Raw genomic sequence first — 12888 nt, 5'->3', positions numbered from 1 at the left:
CCGCTTTTATCATTTACTGTTAATTTTGTCAAGAATTGCAACGTTGTGAAAATGTATCTCGAACCACGTTACAATCAATGTACCCGTGGTCGTCGACACACTTTGACTCCGTTGAGATTTGGATTTGGGTCACATCAATGTGCACCCGAGTTTAAGGAAATTAAATTATTAAAGGCGCGCCTAAAGCGACTAGCGTATTTATTTTGGGTAGGACCGTGGAATTTTGCTAAACGGTCCATCCCAAAATATAAGCAATTTGAAAGCAAATCTTTACTGAGGGCCCCACAATTTTGTATTTTTATTTGGCGAGGCTCATCTCATTCTTATTTTTTAAAGGAATTTGCAACGTCATGGACACGCATCTCGAACCACGTCACAATCAATGTACCCGTGATTAGAAGCACATTTCGACTCCGTTGAGAATTGGATTTGGGTCACATGAATGTGCACCCGAGTTTAAGAATGTAAGATTTATTAAGGCACGTCCTAAAGAGTCTAACGTATTGTTATTTTAGGAAGAGGCTGTGAAGGTTCATTAAACGGCCAAATCCAAAGTCTAGTAAATGGTGATGCATTTTATTGAGGGCCCCGACGATTTTGTGATTTATTTGGCGAGGCTCGTCTTATTTTTGTTTTTAAAGGATAAACCTATAGTGACTACATTTTTCTATTAAGTTCGTCTCTAAAATAAAAGAAAAATCTCCTAATTATTTATATGCTGAAAAACGCAACTTATTAGTTATTAAGTTACGGCTAATGTGAACGGAAAATTGCGATCGCGTTTGTACAAGGAAAAACTGCTTTCATTCCACATTCTATTATTTGCTAGAACATGAGATAAATACACAATAATATCAAAACAGATTAACTATTCTTCGATTAATGTAAACTAACATTATTAGATGAAGAAGTTATACATATGCGACATCATTGCTCCTTTAATCAATCAACTACATTTTTATACCAAGAGAGGAAAATTAATATTCAAACACAAATCCAAACAAAAGAATTCAACAGGAACAGGAGCCTGATTAATATTTCATTTTTCGCTTCAAGCCAAGAGTGTACAAATGTGTACCTGGAAACAGCAGTACAAGAACAAAAGAAGTAGGAGTCAGCAACAGTAATAACGCGGCAACAGCAGGTTCAGCAACACCGCAAAACCAGTAACAACCAGTAGAATAACCCAGTAACAGATTGAAAACTCAGCAGTGCAAAAGTACAATCGCAGTCAAAGCAGAAGAGAGAAAAGATACGAGATGCAGTAGTTTCTGACTTTTGAATAACACTCGAAGAAAAGCAAACAGAATTGTTCGAGTGAAAGTTCAAATTGTCTTTCTCTTTTACTATCACAAACTCTCTCAAGTATAAAAGTATGTCAACTCTCAAGTGTAAAAAAAATCTGTCAACTCTCCACCCTTTTTCTCTCAATCTTCAAGTTCTAGTCCCCAAAAAACTTCTCTCTTTTTTTCTCTCAATGTTCAAGTCCTAAAAACTCTCTCAAAAAATCCTCCCTCTTTCAAGTCAAGAATGACTCTATATATAGCAAGACAAGTCTTCCATTCCCAACCCCAAAATTATTCCCCCAATGGCATGCTTTGGCCCACTATTAAATATCTTCTTTATTTTAAATTTTGTCCCCCATGCCTACATTAAATAAGTACATCCACCCAATCCCATTATAATTTGTCTCTCATGCTTATATTAAATAAGTACAATATTCCTCCCCATTATGTTTTGTCTTGTCCCCCATTATATTAAACAAGTACATCAAAAACCCCACCCCATTATATTTGTCCCCCATGCTTAACATAAAGAATCAAAATAATGTTCAATTACCAAACTACCCCTCCGACCTTATTGCAATTACAAATCTACCCCCGAATGCAATGCAATTTACCAAATTACCCCTCTGCTCTAAACAATCAATTAATCATAACTCAACCAAAATATAGTCAAGATGACCAATTTCTCAACAATCTTCAACAACAATTATATGAACACGATGAACAACACAACTCAAAATTAATGGAATGAATTAACCATATCGGGAACCAATCCTGGTTAATTTAGACCATGAATGTATGAGCAAGAACACAACAATACGAACAACAAAACACATGATTCAAACTAAATTAACAAATCAAAGACAAACATAAACTCACATTAAATCACTGGATTTAAACATGAACTTCAAACAAAGATGGACATGAATTAAATCTATTTTTAGCAACAAACAATGACGGATTCACATGACTCAAACAACATTAATAATTTCTGGAAAATGCATAACAACATAAACAAATTGAAGAAATAACCAATTAAATTTCAATTTGAATCTAACAAACATTAAACTAACAAATATTCACTTAAACAACAATACAAACATGAAATAAACATGAAAAATAACTAATTAACTTCCATTTGAAATCTGAAAATTAATTCAACAAAAACACATGAACATGAACAAAACAAAAAATCAAATACCTAACCATAGACATGAACAAAACAAACATTTGCCGATTTTAGATTCGAAAATATCAAAACAAAATACGGACAAAAATAAAACTAAAAAACTACTAACCAGAGATGAACAACGACGAACTTGATTGTATGGACTGTTTCGACGAACCTCAAATGGGAATAAATCTGTCCGGACTCAACGACTAACTCGACGACGAACTTGACTTTAAGAAGCACGTCGAGACAGTAGCGGCAGTCGACACAGCAGCAGCAGTCGACGCAGCATCAAATGGAGGAAACGGAGAAGCAACGACGATAAAGTCGACGGGGAGGTCGACGGACAACTGCTCGATATTGAGGCGATGCAATGGTGGTTGACGACGCAGCAGTGATTGTTGCTGCTTCAAAAGAACGAGGGGTCGTGGGGGTGGTGTTTGGACTGGTGGTTTTCGGACAAGATGGTGCAGCAACCATAGCTGTCTTGGTGGAGCTGAAGACGTGGTTGACTGACGTGAAGATGGAGAGGGAGCTGGGGCGACGGGATAGTGACGACGTAGCAGCAGCTGCGACGAGCAGCTGGGGACGAGGGTGATGTTTTGGGTCGTTTGGTCGTCAACTGGTTATGGCCGTAGATGTTGTTTGGACGGTGTTTGGGTGGTGTTCGACGGGCTGGTGGGTTTCGGGTGTTGCGACGAGCAGTGGTCGACGGAGAAGCTGGACGGGATGGACGGAGGGAGTCGATGGGTGGCTGATGATGGTGGTGGTTGTGAGCCGGAGGAGACGGAAGTGCTGCCATGGATGCTTAGGGTGTTTGGTATTTTGGAGAAGAAGAAGAGAGGGTGGGGGCGGATAGTTTAGTTTAGGTTTTTAGGGTTTTTTTTTTGTGTTTTGTTTTGTTTTGTGTTAGGACAAAAATGAAGAGTGGGTCTTGGGTTAATGGGTTAATGGGGCGGACCGGGTCGACCCGGTCTGAAGTGGACTGGGTCATGGAGAAGATTGGGCAATATTTTGGGCCTTTGGCTTACAATTGAAGAAGTGGCCCAATCCGATTTTCTTTTGTATTTTTGTTCTCTTTTCTTCTTTTATTTTCTAAAATAAATTATAAAAGTACTTAAATTATTATTAAGAACTAAATTAAGTTATAAAAGCGCAAATTAACTTCCAATAACAATTAACGCACAATTAAATAATAATTAAGCATAAAATTGTTCATTTGGACATTAAATGCTAAAAATGCAAAAGATGCCTATTTTTGTAATTTTTAATTTTTGTAAAACTCATTTAATTACTAACAATTGTAGAATTAAATCCTACATGCAAAATGCGACATATTTTTATATTTTTTATTAATTTAACAAATAAGCAAACACAGGCAACTACAAATAAATATCCAAAAATATCACAAAAATACTCAAAATTGCACACAAAGGAAAATCATTTTATTTTGCATTTTTTGGGAGTATTTCTCATATAGGGCAAAAATCACGTGCTTACAGCTGCCCCTCTTTGCCCGGAGACACGAAGGGTTTTCGTGCAAAGATAAAGCGAGCGATTTTTGCCCATCCGAGTACTCCGTGTGAAGCATTTTTTTGAAAAAGATTTAACCGAACCTTTGCTTCAAAGGTTTCCTACATATCCCTGGCTAAAAGGGAATCAGGTTAATGTAGTTCGAGAAGTTTTGGTAGCTGGGACTACCGTTGGACTGCAATGTTACTGCTGTTGCAAAGTGTTATCACTGCTTACCGATCTCCTTGGTACACCGTGCTTAAAAGAAAACAAGAAGCTAGGCTAGACTGTAACTTGTTCTTGTTGCCTTGCTTTCTTGTCGGTTTGTGTTTCATCCGGTGCTTTTCTTCCTTGAATTTTTGGAATGATACTGGCCCTTTGCTTTTCTGAATACCAGTTTTCATCATTTTGCTCGGTCCGCTGGGGACATGGCTTTCTTCATTAAGCTTTTTGGCGGTTCCTCTGGTGGGTACGGCTTTCTTCATCAGACTTGTTATGTTGGGCATGATTTAATGTTCACCAGCTGGGGATTCTTGTTGTAACCCTCTGTTTTATTGTCTTCTGACTTGATCTTGAAACGTATGCCTCTGTTGTATGGGCGGGCTCCCAACTTCAATACTTGAAAATTAATGCTGAATGTATTCCTCTATTATCTGGGCGGGCTCCCAACTTCAATGCTCGAAATATAAAGACTGAAATGTATGCCTCTGTTATCTGGGCGGGCTCCCAACTTCAACGCTTGAAATGTAAAGACTGAAATGTATTCCTCTGTTATTATGGGCGGGCTCCCAATTTCAACACTTGAAATGAAAAGACTGAATGTATGCCTCTGTTATCTGGGCGGGCTCCCAACTTCAACTCTGGAAATATAAAGACTGAAATGTATGCCTCTGTTATCTGGGCGGGCTCCCAACTTCAACGCTTGAAAGTAAAGACTGAATGTATTCCTCTGTTATTATGGGCGGGCTCCCAACTTCAACACTTGAAAGTAAAGACTGAATGTATTCCTCTGTTATTATGGGCGGGCTCCCAACTTCAACACTTGAAAGTAAAGACTGAATGTATGCCTCTGTTATCTGGGCGGGCTCCCAACTTCAACTCTGGAAATATAAAGACTGAAATGTATGCCTCTGTTATCTGGGCGGGCTCCCAACTTCAACGCTTGAAAGTAAAGACTGAATGTATTCCTCTGTTATTATGGGCGGGCTCCCAACTTCAACACTTGAAAGTAAAGACTGAATGTATGCCTCTGTTATTATGGGCAGGCTCCCAACTTCAAAACTTGAAAGTAAAGACTGAATGTATTCCTCTGTTATTATGGGCGGGCTCCCAATTTCAACACTTGAAAGTAAAGACTGAATGTATTCCTCTGTTATTATGGGCGGGCTCCCAACTTCAACTCTTGAAAATAAAGACTGAAATGTATGCCTCTGTTATCTGGGCGGGCTCCCAACTTCAACTCTGGAAATATAAAGACTGAAATGTATGCCTCTGTTATCTGGGCGGGCTCCCAACTTCAACGCTTGAAAGTAAAGACTGAATGTATTCCTCTGTTATTATGGGCGGGCTCCCAATTTCAACAACAACTTAGGATTGGGTAAAACTAAACTTAGGAGGAAATGCGTCTCCTATGGGTAAAACTAAACTTAGGAGGAAATGCGTCTCCTATGGGTAAAAGTAAACTTAGGAGGAAATGTATCTCCTATGGGTAAAACTAGACTTAGGAGGAAATGCGTCTCCTATGGGTAAAAGTAAACTTAGGAGGAAATGCGTCTCCTATAGGTAAAACTAGACTTAGGAGGAAATGCGTCTCCTATGGGTAAAACTTAGGAAGTGCGTCTCCTATTGGCAAAACTAGACCTAGGAAGTGTGTCTCCTATTGGTAAAGGCATGAAATGTATTCCCTTGTTATACAGGTGGACGCCTGATGGTAAAGACATGAGATGTATTCCCTTGTTATACAGGTGGGTGCCTGAAATATAAAATGCACAGACAAAAAGTATTCATCTCGTTATTCAGGTGGGCGCCTGGTTTCAACTAAGACTGAAAAGTATTCCTCTCGTTATTCAGGTGGGCGCCTGGTTTCAACAAAAATTTTGGAAAATCCTATTCGAGGGCGGATGAACCCAAAATATCCTATTCGAGGGCGGATGAACCCAAAATATCCTGTTCGAGGGTGGATGAACCCAAAATATCCTGTTCGAGGGCGGATGAACACAAAATATCCTGTTCGAGGGCGGATGAACCCAAAATATCCTATTCGAGGGCGGATGAACCCAAAATATCCTGTTCGAGGGCGGATGAACCCAAAATATCCTATTCGAGGGCGGATGAACCCAAAATATCCTATTCGAGGGCGGATGAACCCAAAATATCCTATTCGAGGGCGGATGAACCCAAAATATCCTATTCGAGTGCGGATGAACCCAAAATATCCTATTCGAGTGCGGATGAACCCAAAATATCCTATTCGAGGGCGGATGAACCCAAAATATCCTATTCGAGGGCGGATGAACCCAAAATATCCTATTCGAGGGCGGATGAACCCAAAAGATCCTATTCGAGGGCGGATGAACCCAAAAGATCCTATTCGAGGGCGGATGAACCCAAAATATCCTATTCGAGGGCGGATGAACCCAAAATATCCTATTCGAGGGCGGATGAACCCAAAATATCCTATTCGAGGGCGGATGAACCCAAAATATCCTATTCGAGGACGGATGGACCCAAAATATCCTATTCGAGGGCGGATGAACCCAAAATATCCTATTCGAGGGCGGATGAACCCAACATATCCTATTCGAGGGCGGATGAACCCAAAATATCCTTAAAACTTGAAAATGTCTTACCTCAACACTTGCTGGGGATTATTTACTTACCTGCTGGGGGATAAGTGTTATGAGCTGGGGATAACACTGTTGAGGATAACACTGCTGGGGGGATTTGCATTCCTTCAAAATTGGTGCCCCACTCTTCTGAAGCCTGCTGGGAGCGACACTGGCCCTTTGCCTTTCCAAACACAAGTTTCAATCTTTTTGTTCGGTCTGCTGAGGATTCAGCTTCCTTTATTAAAACTTGGGGATAACACTGGTTCAAAGATCAGCTCCCTTGAGACTGGTGTTATCTTTCTTCTTCCCCAAATGGGCACCCGCCTTCAAGAAAATTTTCACAATGAGAAAATTTTCTGCCCCGGTTGGATGATTTTCTTTATGGCATGTCTTTCCGCCATCAATAACGTTCATTTTCCCTGTTCCTAAATCAAAGAAAATTTTGTTAGTTTAAAAACATGGTAAGCGGTCATGCCACTCTTGTTGTGGATGGTTTCCTCTTTCTCCTTTCCCAGCTTTGTGTTCCATTATGCTATCAAAACTTGTTGGGGATGATATTAATTGCTGACACTGGCCCATCCCTTTTATCAATCTCATCTTGATGGGGATACCCTTCTTGACACGGGTTTTGCGCATGTTCCTTCCTGACCACTTGGGTGTACTAGTTGATGGCCTATTTTGAAGTCATTTCCCACTAGTTCTGACCAGACAGACTCTACTAGGGAATTTTTCTATGAAAGGAAAAAGATAAAAAGAAACAAAATATAAGACAAAGGAAAAGATGACTCTTTACAAAAGAAACTATAAATAAAAATCTATCAAACGCAGATACCGACTCTATTGGTCATGACATGCACATGTGGCCTATCTTCTGTCATCAATCATCTTTCAAGATCTTCAATTGGCAATTCCCCATCTGATTCTCAATCTTATTCGACTTGTAGTGCCCGAAGGGTTTTCACTATCAAGCCTCTCTCATTTTGGCTTTCTCTCAGCTTTCATCGCCTTATGGTGCCTGTGAAGGTTTTCACCGATAAGACTCTCTCATTTGTATCACTTTCCAGCTGGGAATTTGGAGTGTTGCCGGTATGACTCTCTCTGCTGGATATTAGAGTCCTTTCTGCTGTGGAACAGAATGTTAGGTTTGCCGGTAAGACTCTTCATTTGTCTGACTTGGCATCTTTTGAAGACTGATCAGAAGGTCTTTCTTTGGACCGTAATGTGGGTTTTGGATAGGGTTAGAAAGAAAGGGTATAAAAGGCTCAAAAATGCATTAATTTTAGGTTATTAGTTACAACCTTCGGAATTAGATTTATTCACAATAAACGCAACCTTTGCCCCAGTTTCTTGCTTGGGGATATCCTAACTGATTTTTTTTCAATTTTCAAAATTATGACCGAGCCGTGAAGCGCCTACGTATCCTCTTTGAGGAATCAGGTCAAACGTAGTTCCCAATTCCTCTTTTTTCATTTGACTTTCCTTTGTTTTTTTTTTTATCATTTTTCTCTTCTTCTTTTTTTCGTTTTGTTGTTTTCTTTCCTTTTTCTTTTTTTTTCGTTTACCTGCCACGCTTGTGTTTTCTAGTCGTTGCTACTGATTCCGAACGAGGGGTATGAAAAAATAAGTAAGGCTCAAAAGGGGTAACGAAGGATAAAGTTTTTAGGTAGCAGAACAAAATGCCTTCGTCATTCCAGTCTTCAAAACATGCCAAGTGCAAACAACACAATTGAAGATTTATAGTCTCTTCCGATGGTGTTGGTCTTGACAAATCATATTCATGTTTGCTTTTTCATTTGTCAATTCTAAAGCACCGTTGGGCGACACTCTTATTATCATGAATTACCCTCATGCCAATTTGGCGAATCTTGCTTTTAACGATTTTCTTTGTGTTTAACTTGCCCCAGTTCCACATGACTCGGGCTTCAAATAATCCAAAACCGTTCTTATTTCCTTTGAATGCTTTGATCACCTTCCTATGGTTTTATGATTAACTTTTAAGATTAGGCCCAAACTGGGTGCGCATGTCATGTCCCTAGAATCGGCATTGAACGAAATGATAGAAGGACTAAACAAAAGACGACTGGAAATAACAAAAGACCGGCTTTGTATTGGACTACCGGCGAAACGGTTTGAATAATAAAATAGACAAAACAACCAGAATAAAATCCTAACACCAACTGGACAAAATTTAAACAAACTGCTATGACAAAATGGAAAGATATGAAAGTTTGACACAGGACAAAATCCGAATTACAATCCTAATAATCCGAACAAAAGAAATGACAACAAAATAAGCCACCAAATGCCTCTTTCTTGTTAACCAAGGAACGGAGCGTCCTCCCACTTTATCAAAACTGGCATCTTAGCCACTGAGCTTTGCATCAATACTGCCAAGACCATTACCAGCTTCAATATCATCAACCTCCGTCAACAAGTTCCCACTAGGATTCACGTGCTTCTGTTATCAGGCCTGATCCCCGCAGAGTGTGTATCATGAGGTGCAAGTAAAGGATTCTGAGTGCCATTGTCCGGCTTACCACAAACCAACCACCTTAATTTTCTTTGCGAAACAAACAGGTTAGAATGGACTCAGTCGGTCCTCATTATTAACAACATTTTTTCATTTTCTTTTTTTCTGATTTTTTTCATTCTTCTTTTTTTCTATTTTTTTCATTTTTCATTTTTTTTTCTTTTTCTTTTTCATTCTCTTTTTTTCATTCTCTTTTTTTGCTTTTTTTTTGTTGTGGTCGAATCTTATGGAGATTGCCTACGTATCATGACCCCTCATGAATCAGACCTTGCGTAGTTCGGACCAATAAGAGATAAACAATAACAAACAATTTTTTCAATTTTCATATTAAAACAAACTGGGTTTCAAAGGTTTGAAGAGGACCTACAAACTCGAAAATCAAATAACCCATATATTTTAATCAAGAGATTTATAAACTCAAAAACAAAAGGCTAACTCCCTTTCTCTATTCGACAAATGCAACCAAATGGTTATTTTTGCAAATGTGGCCCCTTCCAAATTTCACATGAATTTTAAGGCCGGGGAGGATTATTTTATGACACTTTTACAAACTTGTCCGTTCTTTTACGAAAATAGCCTTTCGACAACTGAAAGATACTCTAAGGCTATTTCGGCAAGAACGGTTTAAGACGCGGCCGAAGCTGGCTCGGCTTATTTTATTTTTTCATTTTTTTTGACTAAACATCCAAACGGCATTCACCTGACCGCTTACTCTTTGTTTTTTTTTTCAAATTACGATAAAAACCTTGTGTTGCAAACACGGCCTTTCGACGTCTCGGGGACGAAGCTTTTTAAGGCTGTGTGGGTCAACTGGACCAAACTCCTAGACATGACCCAAAAGGTGGCTGTTTACGCAAAGTCAGCCTTCCGGCGTCCCTTTCGGGAACATTCGGCTATTTATGACAAACAGCATCTCCTGACTTAGTTATGACTCTTTTATTGTTTTTCAAAAATAGGAAACTCAATATTGCAAACACGGCCTGTCAAGGTCTCGGGGACGAAGATTTTTAAGGCTGTGTGGGTCAACTGGACCAAATCTTAAAAAATGACCCAAAGGTGGCTGTTTATGCAAAGTCAGCCTTCCGGCGTCTCTTTCGGGAACATTCGGCTATGTCTTGATAAAACAGCGTCACCCGACTTCTTTATGACAAAAACTAAAATTTGACATTTTTTTTTTTTTATTATTATTTGTTTTTTGGCTTTTTTAGCAAAAGGTGGGGTTGGACCCGATGAGGGTTGCCTACGTATCTCACATCCGGTGAGAATCAAACCCGCGTAGTTCGGGCAGATCATGAATAAGTAAATGAACTAACATTTTTTTTAATTGAATTTTGTGAAAGAACTGCTTCAAAAGAAGAAAGGAAGTATTTTTTTTTTGATTGATTTTCTTTTTGAAAGAAAGACTTGTAAGAATTCCTTTTCTTTTGATTTGAACTTTGAGAATTGCAAAAGTAAAAGGAAGATATTTTTTGTCTGAATTTTCATTTGTTTTCTCTTATTCTAAAGAAGAAAGAAAATATATTTTTTTTGGATTTTACCTTTAATAAAAGAAATACTTCTAAAAAATATATATATTTTTGAATTTTGAATTTTCTTTTCAATTTTGAAAGAAGAATCAAAATATTTTCGGATTTTTTTTTAAACGAAAATATTTTTATTTTTATTTTTACATTTTTTTTATATATTTTTTATTTTTTTAAAGAAAACAATTAAAAAGACTTTCTAAAGAAATCAATAATGGAAAATAAAGATATATATATATATCTATTTTTGCAAGACATATCTTTTTGAAATTTTACTTTGAATTTTCTTGGTAAGACAAATACTCTTTGCAACAAATAAAGATATATATACATTTTGGAAGTAAAGAAAAATACTTTTTGGATTATATATATATATATATATATATATATATATATATATATATATATATTTTGGAACAAATAATAAAACCACGTTCAACGCACGACTCGTTTTATTTTTATTTTTTGGCCTTTTCATAAACAAATAAAAAACTATTTTAAAAATAAGACTTTTTTTCATTTTCATTTTCATGACAAACTATTTTTCTAACATGCTTTTTTTTTTTGAAAAAAAAAACAAACAGAACAACGAATTTTTTCTTCTATTTTTCCTTTGCTTTTAATAAAAAGATTAATAAGACATTTTTTTCATTTTCTCAAAATTTCGGTAGAGTTTTGACTGTATTTGGGTATTGGTTTTTTTTTTCAAAAATAAACAATTAATTCCCTAACCGCTATATTTTTTTTCAATTTCAAAATATTATTCCTGATATTCACAAGTCAGTCAACACACAAGTCCGAATCAAATAAATGCGCAAGTAGTAGCAAGTAAGATGCATGAGGATGGTCATTTTCATTTTTTGGTACACCTGTCCTAGACAGACCCAACCCCTGTGTTGAGCCTCCAAAGTCAAATGCACGTGATGCAAACAAACGTTCCTACTAGGGATCCGGCATGAAGCTGAGTTATTCTAGGTTCATAACCTGGGTATTTGTTCTAGACTGTGTACCCGAGCGGACAACTCGAGTCGAGGAGGGGGCTACGTACCGGGGACCCGCGGGATCGTCCGACTTTGTAACTTATCCGACCTCTTTCTTATTTCAGGTATTGACACTAACAGAATAGGGAATCTCGACCAGCGAGCTTCTCCCCGGAGGTAAGAAGAGAAGGGTTTCGGCACAGTTTATATGTACAGTTCAAATAATATCAAAGCGGTAAAAGCAGCATTTAGCACATTAGGCTCAAACATGTAAAAATCAGATAAAACCAAATATAACAATTTATCTAAGCTCGAATTTCTAACCCTGGACCAGTGGTTCTGGGTATTAATCCCCAGCAGAGTCACCAGAGTTGTCACACCTCCTTTTTCCGCACCCGCGGGGGTGCAAGGGAGTTTTTTCCAATTAAAGGACAATCGAAACGGGATTGATTTACTTATTTCAGAGTCGCCACTTGGGAGATTTAGGGTGTCCCAAGTCACCAATTTTAATCCCGAATCGAGGAAAAGAATGACTCCATATTACAGTCTGCGTACCAGAAATCCAGATAAGGAATTCTGTTAACCCGGGAGAAGGTGTTAGGCATTCCCGAGTTCCGTGGTTCTAGCACGGTCGCTCAACTGTTATATTTGGCTTGATTATCTGATTTTATACGAATATGAACTTATGTGCAAATTTTAACTTTTAACCGCTTTTATCATTTACTGTTAATTTTGTCAAGAATTGCAACGTTGTGAAAATGTATCTCGAACCACGTTACAATCAATGTACCCGTGGTCGTCGACACACTTTGACTCCGTTGAGATTTGGATTTGGGTCACATCAATGTGTACCCGAGTTTAAGGAAATTAAATTATTAAAGGCGCGCCTAAAGCGACTAGCGTATTTATTTTGGGTAGGACCGTGGAATTTTGCTAAACGGTCCATCCCGAAATCTAAGCAATTTGAAAGCAAATCTTTACTGAGGGCCCTGTAATTTTGTATTTTATTTGGCGAGGCTCATCTCATTCTTATTTTTTAAAGGAATTTGCAACGTCAT

This window comes from Nicotiana sylvestris, chromosome 12 (assembly GCF_000393655.2).
Source record: "Nicotiana sylvestris chromosome 12, ASM39365v2, whole genome shotgun sequence".
Lineage (NCBI taxonomy): Eukaryota > Viridiplantae > Streptophyta > Magnoliopsida > Solanales > Solanaceae > Nicotiana > Nicotiana sylvestris.
Note: the sequence above shows the minus strand (reverse complement) of the source record.